Source organism: Triticum dicoccoides, chromosome 4A, assembly GCF_002162155.2.
Source record: "Triticum dicoccoides isolate Atlit2015 ecotype Zavitan chromosome 4A, WEW_v2.0, whole genome shotgun sequence".
In the NCBI taxonomy this organism is placed as follows: Eukaryota; Viridiplantae; Streptophyta; class Magnoliopsida; order Poales; family Poaceae; genus Triticum; species Triticum dicoccoides.
In genome coordinates, this window is record NC_041386.1 from 708799390 (window position 1) to 708805977 (window position 6588).

Here is a 6588-nt window from a genome sequence, read left to right on the forward strand (position 1 = left end):
TATGGGAGGGAGGAGGGGGGAAAGGCCACGCAATAAACTATCCCCATAATTTTATGTTTGTTTTATCTCGCAAGACAAACAAGTTTTTAAAATAAGGATTTTAAGCATGTTTTAATAAGGATTTTATAATTTCACATTATAAGGTGCTTATTTTTTCCTAAAACAAAGGTATTGTAAACGCACAAAGCTCCACATTGAGCCTCTCACCGTCACGTTCATGTTGAACTCGCCCTAAAATGAAGGAGATGTAGATCGAATCTCCCCGCGGGGGGCAACCTCCAACTAGTAGCTAAATATGGTTAGTTGAGAATTTCTCCCCAAGTCATTTTTTGAGGCGAAATCACATTCTTTTTTTTCCTCCAATATTGTGGCAAAATACATGGAAGAAAAATCGTGGGAGGCACGGTGGAACGATTGCACCTTTTTTTCCCCTCCAAAAGTGCACTAGTTTCCATATTGCATGTGAACGTGTCACCTGTACAAACAATTGAATTGTCGTTTTTATTTTGTTAACAATTCCTAAATATTGAATTTCAGCATGCACCTACCCCATGTCAGTTAGGTCAAATTTGTTTTATCCAAGCTCCGCCAGCGATCGTGCAGATTCTTGTACCATGCATGTGCTGCTCCGGGCCCTGGCGTCCGGTACCGGACTGGGGAATCTAGATGTGATGCAATACAATTCATGTTGACCCATATCATGCACCCTTAGCCAACCAGGCCGACAACATGCACCGCTAGCCACCTTGATCTATACCATGCGGTAGTGTCCACGATGGGCAAAGATGCTCAGTTGGACATGTTTGCTGGCACTAGTGCATGATGCCCAATCTCGTTGTGCAAGACGGGTAGCCATGTGTCGCTTTGACATGCTTGGCTTACGGAGGGAGGGACTCATTAGAGAACTAACGAACCGAGGTGGGGTCAAGGGTGGATGGATGGTGTGGGTCAACTTGGCTAAATGGGAACGGTTTGAGGCCATTTGAACAATGTATGCCATGGGTATGGTCATGAGCTACCTCACTTGCCTTAGCACGAAATTTTTCATAAGGGGACAGCGTAAACCTAAAAAATTTGAGTTTTTTTTGGATATCCTGTTTGTTAAATTTATGGCACCGTGTACACCAAATTTGGGGTTATTTTGGAGATGGTCAAAAAAATCACTTCATTACAGACGGACCATTTGGTCTCACTTAAGCGAGTTTTTCTAACAAGGTGGTTTTTTTTTTTGACCACATCCAAATCACCTGAAATTTTGTACACATGACCTTTTCATTAACATAGAAAAAATTTGAAAGTTTTCCATTTTTATAGAATTTTATATAATTTATAGTGGCTCAGTGAAACTCATGTACATACCTCTGACTTTACCTTAAGGGCATAGTGTAAACTTCATTATTGCTGAATTTTCTTTTATAATCATGTTTATTACATGGATGTGATTGTGTAAAAAAAACTGGGTGATTTGGAAAGAAAAGGCCCACCTTCTAACAGGAGATATCAAACCCCACGGCCTGCATACGACTAGAAACCCAACCATATGGGGGCCAGGATGCAGGCCCAAAAGATGTTGATTTCTCCTGCTAGTAGGCCCCACAGGGCATACACAGAAGTGGATAGGGAATGTGTTGTTTCATTGAGAGAGGCTCATGCAAGTTGTCTCTCAGCCGCATATATAACTAGGTGTGTGCGCGTCTCGCTTGGCGAGGTGGGACTAAACTCCCACCACCCGTCAGTTGCGCCCGGTGCGTCTCAGCGTTGGGCCAAATTTTGTTGGGCTGTCCCAGGCGAACCTCACCCGCGTGCTGGACCACGCGTCCCTGTAGATGGTTGGGCTGGCCCATCATGTATGCATATCCTTTTTCTTTTTTGTTTTTCACATATTCTCTTTCATTTGTTATTATACAATTGTAAAACAAAGGTTGTTGTAAACGCACAAAACTCCTTCTTCAGCCTCTCACCATCATGTTCACGTTGAACTCGCCCTAAAATCAAGGAGAGGTAGATCGAATCTCCCAACGGGGGACAACCTCCACGGAGTAGCTAAATATCGTTACTTCAGATTTTCCAGATTTTCTTCCCAAGTCGATTTTTGAGGGGAAAATACATTTTTCTTTTTTCCTCCAATATTTGTGGTGAAATACATGGAACAAAAATCGTGGGAGGCACGGGGCTACCTGTTTTGCCCCTCCAAAAGTGCACTTGTTGCCAAAATGCATGTGAACGTGTCATATTCCACATTATCCTTAAAACATGTTGTACACCTGTACAAACAATTGAATTGTCGTTTTTATTTTGTTATCAATTTCTAAATCTTGAATTTCAGCATGCACATATCCCATGGCGTCTCATCCAAGCTCCCACATCAACCACACAGATTCTTCTACCATGCGCGTGTGCTGCTCCGGCGTCGGGTACAAGAGAGGGGAATCTTGATCCGATGTGATGTGATTCATGTCTACCCATAGCATGCACCGATAGGCAACCGGGCCGACAACATGCACCGCTAGCCGCCTCGATCCAGACCATGGGCAAAGATGCTCAGCTAGACATGTTTGTTGGCACTAGTGCATGATGTGCCAATCTCGGTATGCAAGAAGTGTAGCCGTGTGTCGTTTTAACATGCTTGGCATACCGAGGGAAGGGACTCGTCAGAGATCCAACGAACCGAGGTGGGGTCAAGGGTGGATGGATGGTGTGGGTCAACTTGGCTAAAGGTTTATGGTGGGTGTCTACGTGGCCAAGTGTGCATGCATAGTTTGAATCCAGCTGTGTGTGATGCACTAGACGGGCCTTTTTGGATAGGGCCCACATGAAGCGGCACCAAATTTTGAGGAAAATGAAGGAACGGGCCCCACACTCCGTCTGCATGCCGAACTCGTTCCCTCCATTGGCTAGATCCAACATGCGATATGGCATCGTTTCCACATAGCCCGCGTTAGGCCTCTTATGCGTGCCGCTCTCAGTGTTTGACCACACCCTTCATGGTTCATACTATGAGACCACGCCAGGCCCCGTGAACCACCGCCTAGGCACAAACCGGACGCGTTACCCATTGGTAGCTAGATCCAAACCATATGCACCCCCGCCGTCTAGACCCACGTGTGGAGCATCACGTAGACGTTTAGAGACTCATACATGGACATGCATCCTCTTGGTAGACATTTAGACTCATGTGTTACCTATTGGTAGCTAGATCCAAACTGGACTCACACCACTTACGCCAGTCCCCAAACCATGCATCCCCGCCATTCAGACTCATACGTGGACATGTGTGCATGCATGTTGTGGGTCCAGTTGAGTGCGATGCATGAGACTGGCCTTAGTTACATGGTCTAACATCACGTGGCATCGAGATTTGAGGCAAATGAAGGAATGTGCCCCGAACTCCTTTCACAGGCCGGACACATTTTCTCTCGTTGGCTTGATCCGACATGCGATATGGCCCCGTTTGCACACAGCCAATGTGAGGGACGATGCATGCCGCTCTCGATGTTTTACCACACCCTCTAGGGGTTGTATGATGACACCACACCAGGTCCCGTGAATTTTTAGCCCCTCACGAATTTGCATTGATTATAACGACAGCAGCCGGGCATCATAGCCCTAGATTGCATGCGTCGAGGCCACGCCTCCCGTTGGTAACATATGGCACATATATGGACCAAAGAGCTTAACATGGGGCACTCATCCCATTCCCTGCTATGATTTCATGTGGCCGCGTAAGATCTTGAACTTTCGAGGTTACAACCATACAAATGCGGTAAATGGCCCGAATATGAGAGGGATGGAGGGGGTGGGGGCGAGAAAGGCCACTCAATTACCTACCCACATTATTGAAGTTTGTTTTATCTGGAAAGAAACAATTTTTTATAAATAAGGAATTTTTAGCACTTATTAATAACGATTTTATAATTTGACATTGTAAGGTGCATTTTTTCTCTAAAACAAAGGTGTTGTAAACGCACAAAACTCCTCCTTGAGCCTCTCACCATCACGTTCACGTTGAACTCACCCAAAAAGGATTTCCCTATTTTTTTACGATTGTCCTTTGTTTTTGTTTATTAGACAAAAGGATTTTCCTTTTTGTTTTTTTATTAGTAACATAGGGTTTTACTTTGTGACAGGTAAGCGGCCTGTGGGCCTGTTTGGTTGTTTCTTTACAAACTGGACCCACGGGCCGTTATTTTCTATGCTTGACACGGATAGGGTACGTGTCATCACCCCCATCGCCCACACACCCCCGTCCCCCTCATCCCCACCCTCCCCACAAACCACCCCGCCGCGAACCCGCCGCCGCTCTCGACGGTTGGAGCAGAAGAGCACGGAGTGAGATTGGGAGGCCACCAGCAAGCACCTAGCGACTACCGGCGACTAGGTGAAGTGAGAAACCCTAACTTGTAATCTTTGACTTCTTTGTTCCTTGTTGAGTTGCCGTTTCGGGAGTTGGATATGGTTTTCAAAGTTGGAGAATAAATAGTTAGGATTTTCAATCGGAGGTTAGATGGAAGGCGATGCAGAGATTGAAGGAAGTTTTCTACATCGGTAGCTTGCTCGGTAATTTTTTCCAGGGTTTCGGTATTCCATGGTTTTCATAACAATAAGCAAGTGCAGATGCGTAGCACAATAGCAGCAAATATCAGCAAACAGTTCTTTAAAAACTTAGAAATTTTTTAGCATTGTGCAGTGGCAAATCCAGGAAGAAACCGGAGGGTGGGCCCAAAACTTATAAGCTGGGCTAGTGGGTTAAATTCCTTTTTAGGACGAAATTAGGTTGGGTTTAGTAAGGCAGCCATTAACTTGTAGTCCTAGATTGCAAGTCAACTAAACACTACCTCAGTTGTGCTGGAGAGGAGGAGGGGCCAATGTCGCGTGTCGACGCTCGGGGTGAGCCCATGCTGCCGGTCGAGGATCAAGAGAAGGACATGTCTGAACAAGCTGTGGTGCGGCGGGCACGCGCTACGTTGCGGGGTTATGAGGAGTGGAGGGCGAGCCACCCGCGCAGTTCAAGTGTATGATTGTTGATTACTGATGCAGTACCTTTGTTGATTATACTTTTCCTAGTGTGTTTACATTCATAAGCCCATTTCTTTAATTCTCATCCTTTGATTTTATTCATTTTATTTTGTTTACTTAGGTGGTGTGCATAACCTGTCGACAGGACTGCAACAGGCCCGATGACGATGGGTTGACATTTACCATCAGGCTAGATGGGAACACTTCAGCTGTGGTATAAATAACCATGTCAATTTTTACTTGTATTATGTTTGTTCCCCTCTACTTTGAAGATTAACAAAATGTAGGAAATAAAGAGCTATTTAATTTTACATCTACAGATTGTGCCATGCTACGCATGGCACCAGTTCAGCGCCATCCCAGACAGTTCATTGCTTTTTCAAGCGAGAGGGAGCCGCACGTATGATTTTGGCGTGTACAAAGGGAATTCAAGGGTGATCATCGGTGGTGAAAACTGGTGCAGGTTTGTTGAAGACTTCGACCTGCGAGAAGGCGACCGTGTCTCCTTCGATTTGACTAAAGACATTCCTATGGTGTACTGCTGCAACCTTCCAAGGACATGCGATCAAAACAAAGAGCATAATCATCTAGAATCAGCTGTCATAACAAAGGGAATTAATCTGACGAAGCAAGAGGAGTGTAACCTACATGACCTTTTGGCGATGATGAAAGGTTATATAGGTGTATTCTTTGTCCACCACTTCACCAAGTCGAACATAGCAGGAAAGACGATGGTATGTTTTTGGTGTACTAGTATTTTTTATTTTGTATGCAATTTTCTTTGTTTTTTCATGGAGAGAAAGATTACTGATATGCTATTGTAGCTGAAACCAGTGAATACACTGATGTGTATTTTTGCATATACGTTTGTTTCCCATAACTGAAGATCCTTATGTAATATATGTAGATGTAGCTGAAGATCCTTTTGTTTACTGCTCCATCACATATTTGATAATTTTTCTTCCTATGATGGTGCATACAGAGATTAATACGAAAGTTGTCGACGCTCTGAAGACCCCAGGAGATGGGGAGATACCGGGAGATTGGCTTGCTGGCATTCGGCTGTGCAAGGACAGTTTCATGCCGGTCAAGTACCACAAGTGTGATGATGTCCGCATCATCTTCGGCAAGGGATGGAGTGATTTTGTTGACAGTGAAGAGCTCAAGGTTCATAAAGTCGTTCTTTTCGGTTTCAAGACCACCACCCATGAAGATCTTCAGATCGAGGTGGTTATGAACATGCTGACCGAGGAGCCACAAAAGTAGCACGACAACGCAAGAGTGTCCTTTACACTAGGTATGGTGCGAAAACTATGTTGATAGCAGTTATGCATCTATGGGGTAACGTCTTCATTCTGTCTTGGGTGATGATGAATATGAGAGGAGGACATGTTGCAGTTAGAGTAAATGCTAGGATTGGGTCCTATTCAGGACTCAAAATAGGGCTTACACAGGTTGTTGCTTTATTGGCTGCTGTTTCCCTGCCTATAATCATGAACGATGGTAATGCAAATGGAATCTTTAAGGGGGTTTTATTAATAATTTAAATCATAGAGTTAAGATGGTAGAACT